Below are 26,493 nucleotides of genomic sequence, written 5' to 3' on the forward strand. Positions count from 1 at the left end.
CCCTTCCCATCATTCTGGGTTTGGAAGTTTTAATGTTCTCTCCTGGTGCCTAAACAGTGTGTGTGTGTGAGGTTCCCTGGTTGATTGTGTGAACTGAAAATCATGACCAAGAGAAGAAAACATACTGTTCTTCATCTCGTAATAGCAGGATCAAACACTAGGCTTTTGATTCATTTGGACTTTATTTTGATGACTAAATATTGTCAGGTGAATGTACTAAGGACGTATCATGTGCTTGGAGTTACAGAAACTAAAATATGACTTTTTATCCTTTAATGAAGCCTGGCAATCCTGGTGTAACTCCATGTTCCTTTGCAGTGACAGGATTGTATGTGACTACTGGAACTCTCTCTCCTCCTCCAGAATTGGCAAGTGACCTTGTTCATCATTGATTCGGCATTGGAAACATTTTGCAGTTGTGGTTTTTGTTTATGACCACTTTTAATGTCTTGTGTCTGCATCACTTTGTATAATTGGTATCAGAAGCACATTCTAGGCATACCAGGGAAGTAGATTAGTATTAAATGTCAACTGTGGCCTTTAAATTGTAATCCAGACTCAACCTTTTAAACCAGTTTTATTAAAGTATAATTGCTATATGATAAAAGAGATTTAAAGTATATAGTTTGAACACTTTTGGACAAATGGACACAAACACCCCACCACCACCACCACAAGTCACACTATAAAACATCTCTATCACTCCAGTCTGTTCCCTAATACCGCTTCAGAATCAATAACCGAGCTCCAGGCCACCATTCACCGAGCTGTATAGTTGTGGGTTTTCGTAGAATTTCATGTAAGTGAAAAAATACAATATGTTTTTTGTAAAAACCAGCTTTTTAGCAGGTAAAGCAAGAGACTTTAGAAAGCATGACTATAGAGATGTGTGTGTGTGTGTGTGTGTGTGTGTGTGTTTAGGGGGGGTGAGGTTTAAGGCAAAATTCACAGAACATGAAATTAACCATTTTCTGGAGTACAGATCAGAAATATTATATTAAATATTATATTTTATTAATATAATATATTTTATTAATATACTTTATTTAATATAATTAATATTATATTAAATATTAATTTAACACATTCACTTATTGTGCAACAATCAGCTGCCTGATTCAAAAATCTCTTACAAAGAAGACCATATACGCACCAAGCAATCATTCCCCATTTTCTTCACCCCTCATCCCTAGCACTCACTAATCTGCTTTCTATAGATGTACTTATTGTGGCTATTTCCCATAAATGGAATCATGTTTTGTATGACCTTTGTGTCTGGCTTCATTCACTTAGCACGTTTGCATTGTTCATCCGATTTATAGCATGTCTCAGGAATTAATTCCTTTATTCCTATTTAATGCTAAGTATGTTCTGTTCTCTGGGTACACTACATTTTCTTTATTTGTTTCCTCTGGGCTATTGTGAGTATTGCAGCTATGAACATTCATTTATGTGAATCCCTGCTTTCAGTTCTTTTGTGCATATACCTAGCAATACAGTTGCTGGATCATATGATAAGTCTGTGTTTAACTGATAGAAGAACTGCCATACTATAACACACACTGGCTACACACTTAACATTCCCGCAAGCATTTGAGTGGGGTTAGCATTTCTCCACATCCTCACCAACTTTTATTTGGTTTCTAATTTTTTTTTTCCATCCTAGTAGGTGTGAAGTACATGGTAATAATTTTCATTTCCCAAATGATGAATGATGTTGAGCTTCTTGTGTTACTTCACCATTTGTACATCGTCTTTGGAAAAGTATCTATAGATGTCCTTTGTCCATTTTTTTTTTTTAAAGATTCATTTATACAAGCACTGGGTACAGTCAGAAGCGCGGGAGGGTGAGAGAATTCACCAGAGCCAGAGCGGGGAGCAGAGCAGGCAGAAGGACAGAACTACACTGCTGAGGGGAGCAGTGGGCGGCAGGAGAGGTCTGCGCGCCAGGCTGGGGAGCAGCCGGGGATCGAACCGGCACTGCAGAGGCTGCGTGCAGCTTTGCAATGCAGCGCTCAACCGCTGCGCCACCTGGGAGGCCCTCCTTTGTCCATTTAACTTGTGGTATTTTGGGGGGAAAAAAAAGTTCTTCATTCTCCTGTGAATTCTACCAAATCTTCAAAGAAGTTCTAACACCTCTCCTATTCCATCTCATTAACAATATCAGAGGGAGGAAAGCTCCCCAACACATTCTGTGAGACCTACATTACCAAGATCTCAACTTAAGAAACACATTACAAGAAAATAAATAAATAAACCAATATCTCTTGTGAATATAGATGGAAAAATCCTAAACAAAAACTGAGAAAACCACATACAGAATATCAAGAAAACCATGCACAATAATCAAGAAAGCTTCATCACAGTTATGCAAGGTTAGTTTAATATATGCAGATCAAGCATTGGCATTCACCAGATCAAGATAAACAGACATAAAAAACACAAGATAATCTCAATAGATGCTAAAAAAAAAAAAAAGCAATGAACAAGACCCAACATCCATTTCTGATTAAAAATTCCATGAAATGGGAATAAGTGTAATCTACTATATATTATAAAAGTCGCATATGACAAGACAACAACCAATGTCTTCCCTAAAGGTGGAAAGCTAAAAACATTCTCACTAAGATGAGGGACATGACAGGGAGTCCAGTAGCACTGTAGTTATTCAACATTGGTTTGGAAGTCCTAGCTGAAACAATTAGAGAGAAAAAAAAAAAAAGAATCCATCTCAGAAAAGAAGTGTAACTTTCAATATGCAAGATGACATACTAATATACTTAGGGAGTCCAAAACACTCTACAAAAAGGCTTCCAAATGAATGAATATATTGAAGTGTCAGGATACAAAATCAAACACAAAAATCAGTGGTATTTCTATAAGCAAACAATGTATCAAAAGAAAGTTCTTGTACAATCCAACAGCATCATAATAAACAACCAAATTAAAATAAGTGAAAATGAACTAAATAGAGACTTTTCTAGTAAGGCTTTCATTTTCATTTTCACATATTTTAATTTGGTTGGTTGTTATTATGCTATTGGAGTGTGAAAGAACTTTCTAGCTCATCAGTGATCTCTTCAGGGTTCACTTTGGGTCTATCACCCGTGTCTGTCGAAATCTGTCATTGGTGATAGCTGGGTCTCTGTCAGTTTCCATGCAATTGTCTCAAATCTGAGGTCTCACACTTAGTACTCTGGGAGATGTGCTTGGTGGAAAGGGAAGACCACGAAGATGTGAGAGTCCCTACTGAGTTTCCCAGTGCTCCTCAGTTTTCTCAGAGTCCTTGGGGAGGGACATCAAACTCTTCTGAAAGGCTTCGTTTCTCTGGGAAATTGACCTTCTCTGAAGATCTGCAGGTGGCAAGTCTGCTCTGGATGCTGGTGGTAGCCTGTGTAGGAACTATCAGGGGCTGTGCTGAGTTGCTGGGGCCCTAATAGCGCCTCCCCTCTGTGCTTGTAGAATGAGGTGAGATGCCCGGATGGGTCATTGTACTATTTCTGAGCAACTCTGAGCCACCTTGTTTCCTGCATCCTCCTCCCACTCTGTTCACTGTTTTCCACAGTCAGATGGGGACTGCACAGAGTTTACTCCTGCTCCACTCCCCAGGAGGACCATTCCTCCTCTGGGCAAGTGGACACAGTACTCAGCACCTCCCCCAATGCCAACCACACCCCTCCTCATACCCTAAACCTTGACATCAGGGAGAGAATGGACCCCAGGCAGGGTCATCTATTCTCCCAAAGTCATGGGGGCAGAGCTCTCCCATTTCTGGGCTCAAGACCAGCACCCTCCAACCCGCCACTGTGCAGCCATCTTTCATACTTTTTGAACCATGAGAGGAATTTCTACCTCATCACAACCCTTCCCAAAACAGCACCAGTTCCAGCACAGAGAAAGCAAGAGATGATGCCCAGTCCACCTCCTGGGTCTTCTCATCTTGGCAAGTACTACTTGCTTTCTCTGTTCTTTCAGTAGGTTGATGTGAAATCCTAGGGTGCACAAAAGACCCAGGGTGAGGACAGGTATGCCCCACGGCAGTCAGCCTCCCTCTACGGTGCTATCCCTAGTTAAGTCAAAGTGAGTGCTAAGAAGAGAGACCATTACCCCTGCCCTTCCCCATAAAAAGGTACAGACCACTTGATATGAGAACATACATATATTTTTTTGAAATAAATGTCACAATAAGTGAGGTCCCTAGCACACAGAGGATGTGCTATTAGGAGGAAAGTCAGATTTCTGCTGCATGTACTGTGTATCTTCTTGGAGAATGGATTTCCTACTGGTGAAAGCAGGAGAAAAATCTGGTGGTCCAGACAAGACAGTTTTGAAGACAGCTTGTTGGAGAATGGTGAATGTGGCCAGAGGCCCCTGCCTCCCTCAGCCTGTGCGGGCCTGGTCTGGCTGGGGACTCTGGCTCTCTGGGTGACAAGACCCTGTCTATCACCGCCCCTTTTCCGATAGAACTTCAGTGTCCCAGGGACATTGCTTGGTGGCTATAGGTTGTGCCTTTCATCACTCTTTGTTGCGCTGGGAGGGTGAGAGTGCTGTGGCGGCAGGAATGCCGACCTACTGTGACCTGACATTGTTTTTGTGTTGCTTTACTTCTGAAGCTCGAATTCCTTGGGATAGTCCCAATGTCTCCACCAGAATGTGTCCTAAGGCTGCTGTGATCATTTGCACTTCCATAGCTCTGTGTGTTGTCAACCTGCTTTTGATTCCCTCCTGGCTCTGGCCAGTGGCTGGTGCAGGCTTGGCTTTTTTAAGGTGCTCTTCCTGCCCTTTGTCTTTTTTATTGCTTTTCAGGCACTCCAGAAAGTGCCACATTCTTTTTCTGATGCGGCTTTCTGGAGAAACTAGTTTCTTTTCTTGCCAGAGGGTCTTGTTCCTCAGTAATTTTTCTGTTTCCCTGACCTGAGCAGGGTGGCTGATCTTATTTGTCTGGGAAGTTCTCTGTTCTAGAAAAGTTTTTCCTGCTTTCTTGATTTGGACTTTATGTCTTCCTCCCACTCACCAATTGGAGCAACATCATCTTCCCCCTCATCAATTGGGGTAACATCATCCTCCCTTTCACCAGTTGGGGAGATATCCTCCCCCTTGTCAGTTGAAAAACCATTCTCTTCTTTCTCATCAATTAGTGTGATGAGATCATCCACTCTCTCACCAACTGAGGTCAATATCTTGTTTTGACTTTGATCTTGGACCTTAACTTTTGGTATCCTTGGTTCCTGCTGCCCCTGACAGCCTTGTCCAATGTATGATGTCTAATGTCTCCTGGGGAGCTTATGTGTCCCCACTAAGATTTTCTTTCTGGATATCACACAGTGATCTGTCAGAGGCCAAGGTATTTGCAGCAAGAAGCACATTTGTGTGAGAGTCTGGGAGGAGCACGGTGGTGGTACAATCTTGGAGGAGCACACCTGTGCCGTAATCTAATAAGAGCCCCTCAATGTAGGAGCCTTTAGGGAGCACTTTGGTGCTTGGCCTTGAGGTTGTTTCTCTACATCCACTTTCCCTTGGAGCTCACACTGACTGACAACCCTTGTTTTAAGGTCTGGCTTTTTTGGATTTGGGGCAGCAGATGCTGTAGTTGTTATGAAGCCATCACTGGACTCAGAAAACTGTGAGCTCTTCAGATTCACAACACCAGTCGGGGCACTGTCTGGCTCACTGGAGCCCAAGATAACTTTCCATGCAGGGGCTTCCTTGATCTCCATCAGCCTTAAGTCTTGTTTGACCCTCAAATATTTGGTCTTTAAGTTCCTCTTCAATATTGCTATCTTCTGGGACAGGTCTGATGTGATTTGGACTTTATGTCTTCCTCCACTCACCAATTGGAGCAACACCTTATTTGTGAACATTTCAGCTTATTTGTGAACATTTCTGTACTAGGAGTGAGCTCTAGGTTGACCATCTCAACCTTCAGCACAGTCTCACTGTGCCGAGGTCTCCTCACGAGCCTGGGGAGACTGCCCTCCTGTCCAGTCAGAAGAATGTTTGAAGGTCCCTGCACATGGACTGGTGGGGTCCCTCCTGGGGCCTTCTGGGTTTCTTCACTCACATATGAGGGAGTCGAAAAGGGGCTAACCAGGTGGGGGTAGAAACTGACATTTTAGTTTAATTGAGGAGGTTTCCTCAAGGACTTTGAAAAATTGGCTTTTGACTGGGTCCCAGATCCACAGGGGGAGACATGCCTTGAAAGGGACAGTGGTTGAGCCTCGCAGTCCTTGATATTTATGGGTTCAAAGGCCTGGGAGTAAAAGCCCCAGTTCTGCCTTACCCGAAACCTGATCATTTGTGTTCCCAGCTCCTGTCCAGCACGTGGACTGAGGAAAGGAAGCTTGTGAGAGGTGTTTACGCAGTTTGCCCAACCCTTCAAGGGTGCTAGCTGTATGGGTTCCCTCTGAGTGTTGGGTGTGGATGAAGCAAGGTTGGCAGCAAGCCAAGATCTACGCACAGTGATAGGGAACAAACCCTCGCTGATCTGCCCTAACTTCTTGCCCAGATGGGCTTTTAAGAATTTTTCTAATTGTTTCCCCTCTGGGCCCCTGGACAAGCAACTTCCTGAGTCACTCATCACGGGCCTCACTGGGTGTCTTTGCAGCTCCTCAGAGCTCACTGGGAAAATAACCAAGCCTTTGCTTTGGTCTTTGGGGATCCTCCTCAGACACTGCCCTAGACCCTTGTCTAAATTCTTTTTTTGTAGGATCGTGAGTAGATTCTTCCTGTAGGACCTCCTGGGAACCCGCATCTTGTCTCCCGTGCATCCCAACTATTTTGGTATGACAACACAGATGACAATTGAGGGCTGAGGCCTGCCCAGTGCGTGACACACACCTGGGAGTTCTCCTCGAAGCTACACTGCTTCCACAGCCTGGATTCTGCAGGGCAAGCAGTTCTGATGGTCACTTCGAAGCAGCCACCTCTGGAGATGTGGTGCCTGGAGATTCGCACTGACAAGATCCCTGTGATGGGCACACACTGAACTGTGGGCCTGGAAGGTGAAGCTATCCTGAAAAAGCCTGGCAGGGACTTGATTAACCACTTGGTCAGAGTTTTGGACAACAGGGGATAAAGACATCCTTTCTCTTGGCCTGTGCCACATGGACCATTCCAGAAATTGAATTTTAATTGAGACAAAGGCTTGTGCCTTGCTCTGGTCTGTAGGAGTAGACACCCCATAATACCTAATCTCTGGTGGAGAAAAAGGTGGTTGGATTTGGAAATCAGGAGTGTGATGGGCCTGGGTCTGAACCAGAGACACTAGTGGGGGCTGGGACTGGAGCAAGTCTCCAGCCAAAGATTGTAACTGGACCTAGGGTGAGGCCTGAATGTGGCCTGGGAAAGATTTGAAGACATGATGAGCTGATTGGGAAGTGGAAAACATTTAGTTTCCAATGAGTAAAACAAAGGAAGTCTGTGGTTGAGATGTGCTGCCCATGACTAAAGCAGTAGCCACAAGGGACTCACTGTGCAGCGAGGAAAGTCCCTAGCAACACTGACTGCATTTCTGGTGTAAAAAGTCCCCCACGGCCTGGAGATAACAGAACTGCTAACGATTGGACAGTTGCTCCACTTTTCTTCCTTGTTCTGGATTAGTGGGGAGAATGTAATGTCCTCCAAAAAATTCAGATGGTAGATTGAGCTTGTTTGTTTTGGAAATGATCCATGCTTTGCTTTTCCTTCCCAAATGTTCAGTTCTACTCTTTTGCTGATTAAAGTCTCCAGCAGCTTCTGAACATCAGGGATGACAAATGAGAGACTACCAATTTCTATCTGCCTGTTTGTGGGCCCCCCACCCCTGAAAGAGGTCCCTGATCATTGTTGGGGCAGGTGCTGTGGCTAGAACTTGCACCTCGAGGAGGCCAGAAAGAAAAAAGCCTTTGTATTTTCCCACTACCAGGAAGACAACCAAAAGGGATAGTTGGTGAGGCTCAACCCTGCCATGGCTGGCACTGGAGATGCTGCCACAGGCATTCCCTGTGTTACCTGGAGCTGAACTTTTTGGGATGGTGTCCAGTGGGATTCTCTTTGAATTGCATTCACCATATTGAGGTTTCACTGACCTGATGGTGGTCACGCCAGGAGCAGGATCTTTCACACATGACCTGTGGACTCTGGCAGGTGCTTCTTTGGGGGCTTGATGAAATTTACCCTTTTCGGGGTGTTTTTCCAGATGACTCCAGAACACAGGAGGCATAAGTTGCAGGTAGGCGTAGAGAGGCCTGTAGGACTGGCCAGGCCAGAGAACCCTTGTAGCCTCCACTGCCCCCAAGCTGACTTATAATTCTCTTGCTGTCCTCTCCCCTACCCTCCCCCTCCACCTATGTCAGGACTTTAGCCACACCTCAGCCCCAGAGCCCACCGTCCCAGGTCAGCATGAGGTTGTTTGAGGCTCTGAGGGTCATACCAAAGGCTCTGAAAGGAAACATAAGGGAAGAATCTTTACCTTTGCAGAAGTAAAACCAGGTTTTTATCTTCCTCTTGTTCTGTCAGGCATTCTCTAGAAGCTACTGTAAATCAAGATACCTGGTCACATATGAAAGGAGGGGCCAGGGAGTCTGATAGGAGGATAAGAACCACGTGCTCCAGGAGACCTTTGTGGGATTTGACTCTAGAGTCTAAGGTCACCTGATGCCTGACCATGATGGCAAGGCTTATGATGCGGGCTTGTCATTTACAAAGCCATTTTGATCCTGAGACCTCATCACTGCTCTGTAGGGGAGAATGGGCAGGTCCTCCAAAGAGGAATCTGAGAAAGTTAAAAAATTTGATTCCAGCTGGACCTGGAGGATCCATCTCTCAGGCCAGGCCCTGCTGGTCCATTCCGGCCATATGTCTCTGCTGATAACACATATTTCCAGGCTCGGCTTGGCCTCCTCTGAGCATTGAAATCTGGGAGGTGTCAGGGTTCTGTCTCCTTCAAGGAGCCTCTGTTTTCTGAGGACTGAGCCCTGATAACCTTGGAACTGGGAGCTGCTATCAGGGACAGGAGAGAGGGGGTAAATCTGTCAGGCTAACCTCCAGCCTCTCATCTTTCCAAGCTCCATGTTTCTTTCTGCTCCTCTTCCTCACCTTCCACTGCATTTTTGGCTGAGACATGAGGAAATACAAAAAGTAACTGGCACTTCTTTCTCCCTGTCCTCCCTCTAGATCAGCCCACAGATGTTCGGTGCTCACGCATGACTTTCTGCCTTTAAGCCAATGAAGCCTTTGGTTTCATTTCCTTCTACTCATTTCTCAAGTGGATCGAAATATTTTCTGTCCGCTTTCCTTGGAGATCACAAGAAAGGATCTCTGTGTGAGACCCACCACGGATCTCTTTCTTGGTCTTCAAGAAACACAAATCCTTAGCCCTCCTGCTGAAGTCAATCAGGTCAGGTAGGACCTGCTTCCTGAGGCCTGCTGAGAGGCTCCCAGGGTCTCTGCACTACCCGATCCCCCCTCAGCCTCAGCAGAGGAACTACTGTTTGGCCTGTCTTGTCTCCAGCAGTCTGAGATTCTATTCTTTTGAGAAAAGATGATCTGTTCTCTCCCCTCCCAGAATCTCTTGCACTGATCCAGAAAAGTGGAAATGAGAAGAGAGAATCCTATTGTGTTGTATTTTATTGTGTTTGTCCCAAGAGTTTCTTACCTTCCTGATGTCTCTGTCCTTCCTAGGAGGTGCTAAGGATGGAGTACTCTGGAGCAAGGGAAGTAGCATGATGGAGATGATGTTAAACTCTCAAGAAATAGAGCTGGTGCTCAGCCAACTAACAATGCTTTTCGGAGAAAAGAGAAAATTCTCCATGATCTGAATTGCACAGCTGCTCTTGAGCATCTGAGCACTGGGTGGGGGGGGGGGGGGGGGAATCAGGGACTTAAATCCCAGCTCTGCATCACAGAGGTGACCTTGTCACAAAGGACTCCTGACTGCAGGGGAGGGGCCAGGAGAGGAGCAGGCAGGACCATGGCCCCTCCCCCAGGGCCCAGCCCTCCCTCCACCTTCCTGGGCCTCCCAGACTTTAATTTTTTCTTCAATACATCCAGTTTAGCTCTATTAACTCATTCCTGGTATCTCTTGGAGACCTTGGTTTGAACCCATCAATTTCATAGCCTTTAAAATTCTTAGGTTCTCACAGGAATTTTGGCTATTTTGGGAGAGTTTTACTTTCAGAATCTCCTCTGTCTTCAGCTCTAATTTTCATGCCATTAATTTTTTAATGAGAACATTAAAGCTCTCTATTTTTTTTTAAAGAATTATTTTTATTTATACAAAAGCTGGGGTACAGGCCAGAGTCGTGGGAGGGTGAGAGACAGAGCTGGAGCAGAACAGGCAGACTGACCGAAATACACTGCTGAGGGAAGCAGCAGGCGAAGCAGGAGAGGTCTTCCTCATCATGTGGGATTCTTCCTGGCCGGCTGGGGATCGAACTCGTGCTGCAGAGGCTGCGGTCAGCTTCACAGCGCCGTGCTCAACCCACTGCGCCACTGGGGAGGCCTTAAAGTTCTGTTCTTATGAAATTTAATTTGTACTATGTAGAATTATCAACTATAGTCACCATGGTATACATTAGATTCTCAGATTAATGTTTTAGCTGAAATTTTTACATTTTTATTAGCCTCTTCTAATTTCCCCCACTTTTGCCTCTTATGGTCATTCACTCACTCTTCTGCTGTTTCTGTAAGTTCAACTGACTTCTATAATACTAAGTATGGACAATTGAAGCAAAAGAGGAAAACCCAGGAACTCCTCTCACCTGCAAAAATATAATATTTTACCAAAACTAGGGGAAATGTTACCCAAGTATTATTTACTTTTCATGACGATTTTCAACACTGAAATATTTACTGTGAGCATAGAAACATCTTCTACACACCCATCACTCAATACATATTTTGGAGTTAATTTTTATTTACCAGGTACTGAATCATTTTATAATTTATCTTCCAAAGACCATGATTTTCAATCAGCAACGTATCATTTGTTGATAACACAGTGACTAATAGTAAGTGTACATGAATCACGAATTTCATCCTCAAACATCTCAAACCATTTGTAATTCAGTAAAAGGACAACAAAAACTTGAATAAGGAAATGAATAGATAGGACCAGAAAATTAAAGACAAAATGGCAGAAGCAAATCATTAAATAGCAATAATTATCCTAAATGTAAATGGACTGAACTTACCAATCAAAGTCACTCAGTGACTGGCTGGATCAGAAAACAAAACCCAATTTTCTGTTGTCTCCTGATGACCCAAAAGAGCTCCAAAGATAAATGTATGTTCAAAATTAAAGGTTGGAAAACAATCCTAGAACAAATAGGAACCAAAAAGTCAGGATAACCTTATAGCAGATGAAATATTTTTCCAGCTAAAGTAGGTATTAGGAGACAGAGATGCACATTATATAATAATTAAGCGATTGTGGTATCAATCTCCCCAAAAGGAGTCAGGGAGGCTTTTGCCAAGATGCCCTAGGTAGGTCCTTTTCCAATAGGTGTCATCTTGGTATGTGAAACTAATGCCAATAGAGACTCTGGAAGTAAAGAATAATTTCTTGCCTTTTCTCCTAATTCCTTTATCCTACTCCTAATAGAAAAAGTGGTCATTACTAATGAAGTAGTGATCTAAAAGTATTGTAGTTTGAGGGGTATCAGCCAGTATAGAATCATCGTTGAACATGTCCTCTCTATTAGATATACCTCTCTTTACCCTTAAAGGTGAAGTTATCCCCTCCTAATTATGTGAAACCACCTCCTATTTCTGTATTCCCCAGGGTCCCCTCATTCAGGATATATATGCCTGGCTCAATCTATTCTCCTTATGAAGTCCTTATGTTTTTCATTTAAAAACTAAGTCAAGTTTATAAAGATATTGTCTCCAAACAATAACTGGTGCTATTGTTTTGCAGGGATGGCCATAATTTGGTTTTAAGTATCTGGTTAGACATGACATGTGAACACATGATCTAAATCTAGATACCAGAGGCTTGGAGAGTCTATAAAATGCCTTCTCTAAGTGACTCTGGGCACTGACCCCAGGCCAGCCAAAGCCTTTCCACTCTTTGGGAGGTACTGCATTAAAAAGAAGTGGACAGGGTCTCCCCTGGTGGTGCAGCGGTTGAGCGCTGGGCTGCAAAGCTGCCTGCAGCCTCTGCAGTGCCAGTTTGATCTCTGCCACCAGCAAGGGTCCCACATGGCGTGCAGACCTTTCCTGCTGTGCGCGCTGCTCCCCTCAGCAGTGTATTTCATCAGTCTGCCTGTTCTGTTCCCCACTCTGACTCTGGTGAATTCTCTCACCCTCCCATGCTTCTGACTGTATCCAGTGCTTGTACAAATAAAAAATAAATAAAATAAAAGAAGTGGACAACTCATGTGTTCACATAAAAACTGACATATGAAGTTTGCGAGATTACTTGAGTGTGTATATGCATATGAGACATAACACATATGTATGTCAAGTATGTAACTTGTCAATTTACTGATTTTAATATTTCTACTACCTTTTTATAGATTCTTTTGCACTTTCTAGGTATAGTATCATGTCATCTGCAAACAGTGATGGTTTCACTTCTTTTCTAATTTGGATTCCTTTTGTTTCTATCTCATGCTTAACTGCTCTGACTCAGACTGCCAATAATTTGTTGAGTATTAGTGACAAGAGTAGACATACCTGTCTTGTTTCTATTCTTAGGGGAAAACCTTTCAGTTTTTCACCACTGAGTTGTGGGTTTCTCTACATGGATTTTATTATTATGTTGAGATATGTCCCTACAGTTTTCCATTTTGTACTTTCATTATTTAGTTTTGAGATCAAGGTAATGTTGGCCTTATAAAATGTGATATGGAATTTTCCTTACTGTTCAATAATTTTTTGAAGGGATTGAGGATTGATATTAGGTCTTCTTAAAAGTATGAAAGGTTTACATTTGCAGGAAAAAAAATCATTGGAACTTGAGGGGATTATGGTGAGTTAAAAAAGTCAAAAAGTGAAAGGCAGATATCAAACAGTTTCACTTATCTGTAGAATATAAATACATAAAACACTTCTTTGCATTGAAGAGTTGGAACAAATCTTGAACTCACCAAGAAGAATATAATGGTTAGTTGAGAAAACGGGGCAGGGGGGAGGGGAGGATATGGGCAAATTGGAGGGGTAGGGTGAGGGCATGTGTGATTTGTTGGAGGGGAAAAAAAGAAAATCTGGAACTGAAAATTATAAAAACAGATTAAAAACTGGTTTGAGAGGCTGAAGAAAGAATCAGCTGACATGAAGATGGATTAATAGAAATTAAGCATTCTGAAGAACAAAGAGGAAAGAGTTTGAAGAAAGCTGTCCTGTGAGACATCGTTTGGCACACCCACATACATGAATGAGCGTACCAGAAAGAAAGGAGGGAAAAAAGGAAGAAAAAACCATGTAGAATTACTGGCTGAAAACTTAACAAATGTGATGAAAATGATTAATCCACAGACAATGTTTTGCTCTAGCAAGATAAAAACAAAAAGATTCACTTTTTGAGCCATAGTCAAACTGAGAATACAAAGGTATAGCATTGAAAGTAGCAAGAGTAAAACTGTTCTTCATGTCCAAGGGGACCAAATAAGAATGATCAAAATTCAAATCAGAAACTTTGGTGGGAAGGATGAGATATTCAAACAGCTACTAGCAGTCCTACTTACAAGAATAACAGCAGGAGGCCTTTTGAACTGAAATGCTTAACCCTTATTTGAAAAACAAGAAATTTAGAGGATAAATGTGTGTGTGCATGTGTGTACCCTCATAAGATGCATGCGCAAAGATGATTTGAGTGCAGAGAGTCACAAATCGTTTTAGTTTAACTTTTATTGATTTCAGAAGCAAAATTCAAGAAACTTGAGAATGTACACATAGACAGTTTACACATTTGAATTTTGTATGGTTCAGGCAGTTATTGAATTTTCTATTAGCTTCTCTAGCTAAAGAAAGTTCAGATTAACTTCAACAAAAGCTTTTAATTTTTTCTCAGAATTCACAAACATTAAGGAAAATTAATTTCTCTTTAGGTCTATGCAAGGACAAACACACTGTGTGAGAAAGAATTTCAGACATACAGAGTTCTAAGAGTATAGCACGCAGAGACATAAATTAAAATTCCAGTAACCCTAGATTTTCAAAAGTTATGAAATTGAGGGAACTCACATAGAGATGGCGGAACCAGGAACAACTGAGTTCAGTTGGAATTATTAGTAAAGTGACCCAGGACTCTCTAACAGGGTGAACATTGATAGGTCAGCAAAGGGTGGAATAAACCAAGGGAGGAGATGTGATTTTGCCTCCTCCTCTACTCTCACCCCTGGCTCCAGGCACCATTAGAGAAAAACAAAGACTCCGTGGAGACCTACAAATAGCCCAAGGCCAGCCAGTAAGCTTGTGCAGACAAGTGTGCACACACTCATAAAACATATGTGGATTGCAGTTGCCTAGATCCCCATGCCCGTGACATAAGTTCCTGGGGAGACACGTGGGAACCATCACTGAGATGAATGACCCTCACTGCAAAATCAAAAACCAGGCACTCTAGCATGGGACAGAGTGCAAATGGCACCATTTATGCGGACACTGAACTGGTCTACCACCACATCCCTGATCTGAGGGCTTCAGAACTGAGACCTGGGGTACGAAATTCTGGGCATGGGATCCCCACAGCACACGACACAGGGCAGACACAGCATCCCACGCCATTGAGCCATTCCACGCCACCCACATTCAGTTCCCTGGACACCCACAGGGAAAAATCACAGCACTGGATGGATACTAGGAAAGATCTCTGGTGCCATCTAGTGATCAGAACAAAATCACCAAATTCCTAATAGTTGGAAACCAGGGTTTCCAAAACCACCCTCAGGCTCTGAGAGGGGCTGAGCTACACAAACAGGGGTAAGAAGGGAAACAAGACATGGAGCAAGACCCCATTCTGGAAGTGAGAGTTGGGCACAGGATTTGGGGTCTAGGACATGCCATAACAGTGGGCACTGCACAGTGTGACAGCCATCATTTTGGATCTGAGACACTGAGATTGAGAACTAGAGCACAGAATTCAGGGTACAGGATCCACACAGCTACGGGCACAGCACCAGTGAACACGGGACAGACACAGCACCCAGCCTGAGCAATAGCTAGTGAGTTGAGGTGCTCCTCTCCATTTCTCAGAGAACTAGAAGGGAAAAGCACAGGGCTGCAAGTACAGGTCTCTAGCGCCACCTATTGACCACAGCAAAATCACCAACTAACTGATTCCCTGCTGGAACTGAGTAAATAAGGAGGGAGGGAACTGTGAGAGACAGTGCCCAGCAACACAGCCACAGCATCAACACTCTGGTGGAGTTTTGGCCTACCAGTGTTGGTCTCAGTCTGCTAAACAGTTTTCAACACCCCTGAAGGGGCAATCCAAAGAGATGCCTGCCAACACCAGCGGCACAACGTCCCAATACATAGAACAAATTAGAAAGCAAACGGCAGAGAGAAGGAAAAATACCAATAACCAAGCAAGCCCGCAGGAGAAGGATACACCACAAAAAGAAAATCAGTCACCAGAGCCCAACAATGACATGGAAGAAATTATCTGCCTGTCAGATAGAGAATTAATAATCAGCATGATTAAAAAGTATAATGAGATGAGACAAATAATCAAAGAACTGAAGAACTAAAATGAGACCTTAGGAAAGGAAATAAAAGAAAAGGAGGAGACTAAAAGATTACTGGAGGAGACAAAGAGCTCTTGGAAAAGCATTGAAAACAGACGGAGGAAATGGATGGATCAGTACACTGATCCATGGAAAAGAATGGATCAGTACACTTGAAGATACAGAAATAGGAAGAACCAAAAGAGAAAAAGAGAAGTGCAGAGGAAGAAGAATGAGAATACCCTTAGACAATTATCAGACCCCATGAAGAGAGGAAATGTAAGTTATAGGTATTCCAGAAAGTGAGGAGAGAGACAAAGGAACTGAGAAATTATTCAAGGAGATAATAGAAGAAAACTTCCCAAGTATGAAAAAGGAGATGAATATAGACATTCAAGAAGTGAGAAGAACTCACAATTACCACAATGAAAACAAAACTACAGCATGACATATAATAGTAAAGCTTGCAAGAATCCAAGACAAAGAAATAATAATGAAACTGGCAAGGGGAAAGAAACAGATAACTTACAAGGGAAAATCAATCAAGTTAACCTCAGACTTCTCTGCAGAAACGCTACGGATAAGAAGAGAATGGGGTAACATATTCAATACACTTCAACACAGCAAATGCCAGCTAAGAATACTTTACCTTGCAAAGCTCTCCTTCCTCTATGAAGAAAAAATATAGACCTTCTCAGACAAACAGAAACTCCAGAAATTCAATACAACTAAACCCCACCCCAAAAATTCTACAAGAAGTCCTAAAGCCAAAACCAACAGAGGAATGATCAAGAAGAACAGAATAAAGTGAGGAATAAAATCACAAAAAAGACAAAGTGGCAAACACAGATGCCAACATATCAATATTAACTGTAAATATAAATGGAGTAAAATCATCAATAAGAAGACACAGAGTAGCAGGCTGGATTAAAAAACAAAATCCATCCTTCTGCTGTCGCCAGGAAACACATTTAACCACAAAAGATAAACACAGACTGAAAGTAAAAGGTTGGAAAATAATCCTACAAGCAAATGGACCAAAAAAAAAAAAAGTAGGGACAGCTATACTTATTTATAGCTATACTTATATACCATACTTTATATCAAATAAAATAGACTTCAAATTAAAAAGAGTAAAAAGAGACATAGATGGACACTACATTATGATCAAGGGGACAATACATCAGGAAGATATAACACTCATCAACATATACTCACCACATGAAGAAGCACCAAAATATATTAGATCTTATCAGCTCTGAAAATAGATATTAAAGAAAATACACACATAGTGGGACACTCCACTCTCACCAATAGACAGATCAATGAGACAAAAAAGAAATAAAGACACAGAAACCCTAACTAAAGACATAGAACTCATGGACTTAACAGATATCTATATGATACTGCACCCAAAAAATATCTGAGTACACATTTTTCTCAAGTGCACATGGATCATTCTCCAGAATCGATCACATACTGGACTACAAGACAAACATCAACAGATTCATGAAATCAATATCATTCCAACTAACTTCTCCAATCATAAAGGCATCAAGCTAGAAATAAATCATGAAAAGAAAACAAGGAACCCTCCCACTTCATGGAGATTGAAATCCACACTACTGGAAGACCACTGACTAATGAGGAGATCAAAGAAGAAATTAAAAAATACTTTGAGTTGAAAGACAAGGAGGACACCACTTTCGAATGTATGGGATGAAGCAAAAGAAGTAATAAGAGGAAAATATGTAGCAATACAGGCTTACATCAACAAACAAGAAAGAACTCAAAGAAACAACCTAATCTCGCATCACAAAGAGCTAGAAAAAGAACAACAAAAAAGCCCTAAAGCCAGTAGAAGAAAGGAAATAATAAAAATACCAGCAGATATAAACAAAATAGAAATTAAAAAAGCAATCCAAAAGGTCAATGAAACCAAAAGTGTGTTCTTTGAAAAAATAAACAAAATAGACAAACTTCTAGCCAGGCTCACAAAGAAAAAAATGGGAGAAAACACATACAAATAGAATTATAAATGAAAGAGGAGAAATCACAACAGACTCAGTAGAAATCAAAAGAATAATCAGAAATCATTATGAACACTTATATGCAAACAAATTCAACAACCTAGAAGGGGTGGACAAATTCCTAGAACGATATAATCATCCAAAGCTGGACAAAGAAGAAATAGAACACCTAAACAGAACAATTAAAAGAAGTGAAATTGAGGCAGTAATCAAAGCACTCCCCAAAAACAAAAGCCCAGGCCCAGACGGCTGGCTTCACAAATGAATTCTACCAAACATTCAGCAGTGAATTAGTGCCTACACTACACAAACTCTTTCAAAAAATTGAAAAAGAAGGAATACTACCAAATACATTCTACAAAGCCAACATTACACTAATACCAAAACCAAAAAAGGACAACAGTTCTTGTAATCATAAATAAATAAATATTTTTTAAAATCCATGCTCAGATACATCACATTTAAACTGCTAAAAACTAAAAAAAAAAGGTGGGGGGGATATGGGGCAAGAACAAAGAGGGCAGGGAGCATATATTACAATATGGTGGGGGATTGTGAGAGTATTGTTTGTAGGGGTGTGGTGTGATAGCAGCACCTTCAGGGGAAGATCCTAGAATTCTCATATACAAACAATTTTATAAATGAATGAAATATTATCTCCATGGAAAAACCCACGGGAAGGGGAATAAGGCATTACTCACAGAGGAAGTGTGATCTGAATAATAACATGTAGCTCATTAACAATCCTGCCGTCAGAAGACTGTGGAATATATGTTAGGCTGGGAAAAAATAAGTGCATATTTCCACATAGAAATCCATATCCAGTTAACACATACTGCAGGAATGAGGCAATAGAGACATAATCACAGATGATAGAAAATTAAGTGTCACCAGTTAGAAAATTAAAACAAGATTATAACATGATGATATTATAGGTTTTTAATGAATTATTTTATTTTATATAATTCTTACATCATTTTTCATTTTTGCATAATGTATGCATTTTCATTTTGGTTATATTCCCCATATAATTCCCACCACCTTTTTCTGACACTAATCCCTCTTCTCCTCCCCCTGCCCCCCACTGTAGTGTGTCTCTGGTCTATAGGTGCTTGTTGATTTTGATTTTTACTTTATTGCAGTTAGTCTTTTTCCTGGTCCCTTATGTAGGTTTTCTAAATTCCTGCTAAGAGTGAGACCATCCCGTATTTTTCTTTTTCTTTCTGGCTTATTTTGATGAGCATGATTCCTTCCAGCTCCATCTATGTTGCTGCAAATTGCATGAGTTTATATTTTTTGATTGCTAAGTAATATTCCATTGTGTATATGTACCACATCTTCTTGATCCAGTCATCTATTTTTGGGCATTTGCGTTGTTTCCAGTTTTTACCTATTGTAAATAGTGCTGCCATAAACATAGGGGTTTTTGAATTAGTGATTTTGTGTCCTTTGGGTAAATACCTAGGAGTAGAGTTGCTAAATCATATGGAAGCTCTATCTTTAGTAGGTCAAGAAATCTCCACACAGCTTTCCATAGTGGTTGGACCAGTTTGCACTCCCACCAAAGGTGCAGGAGAGTTCCTTTTTCTCCACATCCTCACCAACATTTGCTGTTGCTAGTTTTTTTTTTTTAATATGTGCCATTCTCACTGGTGTAAGATGGTATCTCATGGTAGTTTTGATTTTCATTTCCTTGATTACAAGTGATGTTGAACATTTTTTCATATACCTGGTGGCCATTTGCATTTCCTTTTCAGAGAAGTTTCTTTTTAGCTCTTCTGCCCATTTTTTGACTGAATTATTTTCTTTTTTTTGTTGAGTTTCAGCTCTTTGTAGATTTTTGTGATCAGTTCTTTATCATTAGTGTTGTGTGCAAAAATGTTCTCCCAGTCGGTGGGGTTTCCCTTTGTTTTAGTTATTGTTTCTTTTGCTGGGCAAAAGCTCTTTAATTTGATGTAGTCCCAGTTGTTTATCTTTGCCTTCACTATCACTGCTTTGGGTGATGTGTCTGTAAAGATGCCTTTGATGTGCATGTCATGTAGTGTTTCGCCTCTATTTCCTTCTATATATTTTGTGGTTCAGGTCTGATGTCTAGTTCTTTAATCCATTTTGAGTTGGTTTTTGTGTATGGTGTGAGGTAGTAGTCAAGCTTCATTCTTTTGCATGGAGTGACCCAGTTTTCCCAGCACCATTTATTGAACAAACTTTCTTTGCTTCAGTGCATAGTCTTTTCTCCTTTGTCAAAGATTAGTTGACCATAAATCTGTGGGTTAATTTCTGGATTTTCTATTCAGTTCTGTTAGCCCATGTGTCTGTTATTGTTCCAATACCATGCAGTTTTGATTATTATGGCTTTGTAATATAACTTGAAATCTGGGAGTGTGATGCCTCCATTCCCTTCTATTTTTTTTTTTCCAGGAGAGCTTTGGCTTTGGGGTTTTTGGTGATTCCATATGAATTTCGTCAATAATTGTTCTATTTCTTTGAAGAATGACATTGAAATTTTGATTGGAATAGCATTGAATCTGTATATTGCTTTTGGTAGGATGGCCATTTTAATAATGTTTATCCTTACAATCCATGAGCAGGGGATGTCTTCCATTTCTTTGTGTGGTCTTCTATTTCTTTTAACAGTGTTTTATAGTTTTCTTTGTATAGGTCCTTTACCTCTTTTGTTATGTTTATTCCCAAGTATTTTATTTTTTTGTTTCAATTATAAAAGGAATGGTTCTTTTTATTTCTTCTTCTTCAGATTTAGTTTGTGTATAGGACGGCTACTGATTTTTGCATGCCGATTTTGTATCCTGCCACTTTACTAAAATGATTGATTAGTTTCAGTAGTTTTTATGTGGAGTTTTTGGGGTTCTCTATGTATATTATCATATCATCTACAAATAGTGATAGTTTGACTTCTTCCTTGCCTATCTGGATTCTTTTTACGTCTTTCTCTTTTTTTATTGCTCTGGCTGGGACTTCCAGTATTATAATGAAATCAGTGGTGAGAGCGGACAATCTTGTCTTGTTCCAGATCTTAATGGAAATGCTTTCAGCTTTTCACCATTGAAAATGATATTGACTATGAGTTAGTTATATATGGCCTTTATGATGGTCAAGGTATGCTTCTTGTATCCCAAGAATTTCAAGGGCCTTTATCATAAATGGGTGTTGTACTTTGTTGAAAGCTTTCTCAGCATCTACTGATATTATCATTTTTTTTATATTTCTTTTTGTTGATGTGATGGATTACATTGATTGATTTTTGATGTTGAACCATCCTTGTGTCTCTAGAATAAATCCTATTGGGTCATGGTGATTTATCTTATGGATATATTGTTGGATTCTGATAGCGAAAATTTTACTGAGGATTTTTGCATCCGTGTTCATTAGAGAGATTAGCCTATAGTTTTCTTTTTTTGTGTTGTCCTTGTTTGGTTTGGTATTAATGTAATGCTGGCTTCATAGAATGTGTTTGGTATTATCCCTTCCTTCTCAACTTTTTGAAAGAGTTTATGAAGGATAGGTACTAATTCATTTCTGAATGTTTGGTAGAATTCATTTGTAAATCCAGCTGGTCCTGGGCTTTTGTTTTTTGGAGAGGGTTTTGATTACCATTTCAGTTTCACTGCTTGTAATTGGTCTGTTTGGGTGTTCTATTTCTTCTTTATCTAGCTTTGGGTGATTGTAGAGTTGTAGGAATTTTGCCCATTTCTTCTAGATTGTTGAGCTTGTTTGCATATAACTGTTCATAGTAGTTACTGATTATTCTTTTGATTTCTGCTGTGTCTGTTGTGATTTCTCCACTTTCATTTGTGATCCTATTTATTTGTGCTTTCTCCAATTTTTCCTTTGTGAGCCTGGCTAGGGGTTTTTCTATTTTATTTATTTTTTAGAAGAACTAACTTTTGGTTTCATTGATCTTTTGGGTTGCTTTTTTAGTTTCTATTTCATTTATTTCTGCTTTGATTTTTATTATTTAATTTCTTCTACTGACTTTAGGGTTTTTTTGTTGTTGTTGTTGTTCTTTTTTAGCTCTTTGAGATGTGAGATTAAGTTGTTTCTTTGAGTTCTTTCTTGTTTGTTGATGTGAGCCTGTATTGCTATACATTTTCCTCTTATTACTGCTTTTGCTGTATCCCATTTATTCTGGAAAGTGGTGTCCTCCTTGTCACTCAGCTCAAAGTATTCTTTAATTTCATCTTTGATCTCCTCATTAGGCCAGTGGTTTTCCAGTAGTGTGGGTTCCAATCTCCATGAGGTAGGAGGGTTTCTTACCTTCTTTTCTGTGTTTTATTTCTAGTTTGATGCCTTCATGGTCAGAGAAGATGGTTGGTATAATTTCAATCTGGGTGTATCTGTTGATATTTGTTTTTGTCCCAGTATGTGATTGATCCTAGAGAATGATCTGTGTGTGCTTGAGAAAAATGTGTACTCAGATTTTTGGAGTTTAATGTTCTATAGTTTTCTGTTAAGCCCATGAGCTCTAGATCCTTATTTAGAGCTTTAGTGTTCTTACTTATTTTTTCTTGTTGATCTATCCATTGTTGATAGTGGTGTTTTGAAGTCTCCTAATACATAAGCATTTTCTCTGATGTCTGTTTTCAGAGATGATAATAGTTGTCTGATATATTTTGGTACTCCTTCATTTGGTAAGTATATGGTAATGAATATTAGTTCTTCTTGAAGTATTGTCCCCTTGATCATAATGTAGTGACTGTCTGGATCTCTTTTTACCTTTTTGAGCTTGAAATCTATTTTATCTGATATAATTTTTCTTGCCTTCTTTTTTTGGTCCATTTGCTTGTAGGATTTTTTTTTCCATCTATTTACTTTCATTCTATTTTTATCTTTTGTAGTTAAATGTGTTTCCTGGAGTCGGCAAAACATTGGATTTTGTTTCTTAATCCAGCCTGCAACTCTGTGTTTTTTTAATGAGGAGTTTAGTGTGTTTACAATTAGAGTTAATATTGATATGTCAGCGTGTGTATTTGCCATTTTGTTTTCTTTTCTCTGGTTTTCTTTTTTTTTATTATTATTTTTTGTCTTGTTCCGTTCTTATGCAACCCTCTGTTGGTTCTGCCTTTAGGACACCTTGTAGTAGTTTTTGGAGTCAGGGTTTAGTCGTAATAAAATTATGGAGTTTCTGTTTGTCTGGGAAGGTCCTTATTCTTTCTTCATAGAGGAAGGAAAGCTTTGCGGGATAGAGTATTTTTGGTTGGCATTTGTTGTCTTGGAGTATGTTGACTATGTCCCTCCACTCTCTCCTTGCCTGTAGTGTTTCTTCAGAGAAGTCTGATTTCAGCCTGATTGGTTTTCCTTTGTATGTAACATGTTTCTTCCCTCTTCTCAGCTTCATTACTTTTTCCTTGTCTTGGATTCTTGGTTGATTTATGATTATATGTCTTGCTGTATTTTTCCTTTCATCATGGAAGTTTTGTGTTCTTCTTACTTCTTGTATGTCTATTTTCAGCTCCTTCTTCATGTTTGGGAAATTCTCTTCTATTATTTCCTTGAATATTTTCTCTGTTCCTATGTCTCTCTCCTCTCCTTCTGGGATTCCTATAACTCTATTTCCTTTCCTCATGGAGTGAGATAGTTCCCAAAGTCTTTTTTCATTCTTTTTCCTTATAATTCTCATAATTTCCTTCATAATTCATAATTCTCTTTCATTTTCTGGTTCTTTTTATTTCTGTGTCTTCAAGAGTACTTATTCATTCTTCTATTTCCTCTATTCTGCTTGCACTGCTTTTCCCAGAGACTTTAGCTCTTCCATTAATCCTTTGATCTCCTGCATTTCTTTCTCTTCCCTCTTAGGGACTCAATTTCATTCTTCTGATCATTGATTATTTTTCCCTTATCAGTGTTTTCTCTTTATGACTTCTTTCAGTTTTTTAATCTTGGCAATTTTAAATTCTCTATCTGGAAGGCTCAGAAGTTCTTCCAAGTCACTGTTGTTGCATTCTGGTGGGTGATTTTCTTTTTGTGGTGTGTCTTTTCCTTGAGGATTTTCTTGGTTGCTTGTAGTCTTTCTTTTCCTTGTTGCTTGTTTTCTAATTTGTCCTATGCATTGGGACATTGTGTTGCTTTTACTGGCTGGCAACTTTCTGGTGTGCTCCTTCTGGGATGTCAGAAAATGGTGGTCCAATCGAGTCAAAAACGTTATGCCAGAAGTCCAGTAGGGCAGTGGTACTATGAATATGTTAGTGGTCATTGTCACAGAAAATCTCCTTCTTCTGTATTTATTTAATTCCAGAGGCAGATCTTGCAGTCCCACAGAATGCCCTTGCCATGGCTGGATCACCCACTGGGCTCCAAATCCTTGGATCCCCCTCTGGGCTCCAACTGAAGGCCAGATGGGGCCTGGCTTGTGGGGGCTTTTCAGCTCACCTCTGGCTGTAGGGGCAGCCCTTTCCCAGTCCATGCAGTCTAGGTGGGTTCGGGACACAAAGATACCTGGTCTAAAATGGTGGATCAGGAGGACAGTTCCCTGCGCCCGCAATCTGCCCCAGTGGTGACTAGATCCCCCTCTGGGCTCCAACTGGCCACCAGATGGGGCCTGACTTGTGGGAGCTTTTCAGCTCATCTCTGGCCGTGGGGGAAGCCCTTTCCAAGTCCATGCAGTCTAGGTTTATAGTCCAATTATTGAGTAAACCAAAAGGATAATTAGAATAGACTCCTCCTTCTTTTTAAATGAATTATATTTAGCAGGAGTCACAAATTGTAAGTCATTTTAAAGAGATTTTGGGGGAGTTCTTCATTCATCTTGTGTTTAGAATTTGAGAACGCTTCTTCTATATCCCCAAAGGGAAGAAATATGTGTATATAATTAATATATATTTAGTTTTAAACTTTTTAGTGTATTGCCCTGAAAGTTTATGTACAGATTATCAGCTGTTTCCTTGTTAACTGTTTCCAAATTTTTTACTGTGTTGAATCATCTTAATTTCTGCTTTTGTTAATAATGGTGAAAATTTTGCTGAGTTCCTCACAGAATTCTTAGGATATAAATTGTAGTTTTAGGAGATCCATGAAAGAATTGTGTGTGGAGATACTACTCTCCCTTTTGCATATAATCCTGGATATTTTCTACATTATGTATTTAATAATTTAAGAAATGTATGGTACAATGTAAGATAAAATGAAACTTTTTAAATGGGAGTAAAGGAGGTAAGAAATAGAGGGGTATCTTGATAGCTTTACTGTAAAGAAATTAAAGTTCAGTCCTTTGTCATACTGTACTTAACAAACAGGTATAAAAATAAATAACATGAGATCAATGGATAAAAAACCAAACTGGTGAAACATCATTACTTTCTAGTGTTTGAAAATTTTTATTTATGTTTCTAAATACATCTTTATTTACTTTGCAATAATAAACTCTTTCTGTACATCACCCTGTTAGCCAGCTAAGTTAGTGGTATCTGGAAACTTCCACATACACTTAGTGTGTTAGTTATAAAAAATTTTTAAAAAGTCAACTGGTCTTTATCCTGCAAATGTATAGTTGAGAAGATCTAATATGATATTTTCCTTAAGTTACTTTTTGCTTGTTGACCGGAAAAACACTCCATACTTTTGGGGAACTCTGGTAAAAGAGACCTTTGAACACTTTTCTCTCCCATGTTCCATGAAGGACTTAAAGTGACTTGTCAGGGATATAGAAAATACAGTGAGATGTGCAAGTCTTTTTTTTTTTTTTAAAGAAGAGGTGCTTTCCTTTTTTTATTTTTTTTTTTAAGATTTATTTATTTATTTATTTATACAAGCACTGGGTACAGTCAGAAGTGCAGGAGGGTGAGAGAATTCACCAGAGCCAGAGTGGGGAACAGCAGGCAGACTGACTAAGTACACTGCTGAGGGGAGCAGCAGGCGGCAGGAGACCCTCACCGGTGGCCGGGTATCCAACTGGTGCTGCAGAAGTTGTGGGCAGCTTCTCAGCCCAGCACTCAACCACTGCGCCACTGGGGAGACCCAAGATGTGCAAGTCTTAAGCATTGTGGGAGCTGGTTTCCAGCTGTGCACCTCATCATGGTAGTTTGGAGTAGTAGAAGGCTTGTGAAGCTGTGAAATGTTAGTTACAGCTATTTCTCACCAGAGCTCTGGGCATCCAGAGACCCTGATGAATCCATTAAGGACACACTGTGCAGATTCATAGATCCCAAGGTCTTCTGATAGTGGACCCCAAAATCTCAGGATGTGGTGGATTTCTAGCACCCAGTAGCTGCTCTGATCTGTCTTTCATGCTCCAGAATGACAGGGCACCCATGACATCCTCTGTGTCACCCAACCACTTGAACATGTTCCCCAAAGAATTTAGGTGACTGACCCCTTTACCTCTTGTCTCTCCTTCCAAACTTTCAGCTGCACTCTCATGTGAATTAACATCTCCAGTAGCTTCTGGAAGTCAGGGATGATGAAAGTCTGGTTACCAGCCCCCACCTGTCATTTTCTGATGTCTAACCAGAATGGGGCCACCTGTGTGGGGCTGGAAAGGGGCCCTCAACGGGACCCAGGAGGTGACCAGGCTGAGAGGCTCAAGGCTCTCAAAATTCTCAAATCCCACTAGCACAGGGACAAAAAGGACAAGTTGAGCATCCTAGGACTGCAAATATTGATGGTTTCACTGCTTTTCTAATTTTGGCTCCTTGTATGTCTATACATTTCTTAACTACTCTGACTTGGACTGCCAATACTTTGTTGAATATCACTGAAGAGGGTCAACATATCTGTCATGTTTTTTTCTTAGAGGAAAATCTTGAAGGTTTTGTTTATAAATGTATTTATGCATGCAAGAACTGGGGTATAGGCCAGTGGTG

General features: G+C 40.4%; 1 protein-coding gene and 1 long non-coding RNA gene across 8 annotated transcripts in view; one reads left to right on the forward strand and one right to left on the reverse strand.

Moving 5' to 3' along the window:
• LOC119231451 (spermatogenesis-associated protein 31E1-like) overlaps window positions 1-26,493 on the forward strand; it is an 84,654-nt gene that overhangs the window by 25,277 nt on the left and 32,884 nt on the right. The window contains exon 3 of one of the 6 annotated variants that reach the window (XR_008549421.1): window positions 6,707-9,763. The exons of the other annotated variants lie outside the window; for them this stretch is intronic. The gene's annotated coding sequence lies outside the window, so the exon portion shown is untranslated. Of the gene's footprint in view, window positions 1-6,706; window positions 9,764-26,493 lie in introns of those variants that run through there. 6 annotated transcript variants of the gene reach the window in all.
• On the reverse strand, window positions 4,095-9,822 carry LOC119230695 (uncharacterized). Of its 2 annotated transcripts, none has more exons than XR_005121793.2 (3): window positions 9,635-9,822; window positions 9,022-9,093; window positions 4,095-8,513 (listed from the first exon to the last, which is right to left on the reverse strand). It is a non-coding gene; the product is annotated as an uncharacterized LOC119230695 (long non-coding RNA). The 2 variants fall into 2 exon arrangements; XR_008549422.1 differs by having other exon boundaries at window positions 4,095-8,233; window positions 8,450-8,513; window positions 9,022-9,822.

The sequence above is a fragment of the Talpa occidentalis genome, unplaced genomic scaffold, assembly GCF_014898055.3.
Source record: "Talpa occidentalis isolate TD23 unplaced genomic scaffold, MPIMG_talOcc4v2.1 talOcc4.7, whole genome shotgun sequence".
NCBI lineage: Eukaryota > Metazoa > Chordata > Mammalia > Eulipotyphla > Talpidae > Talpa > Talpa occidentalis.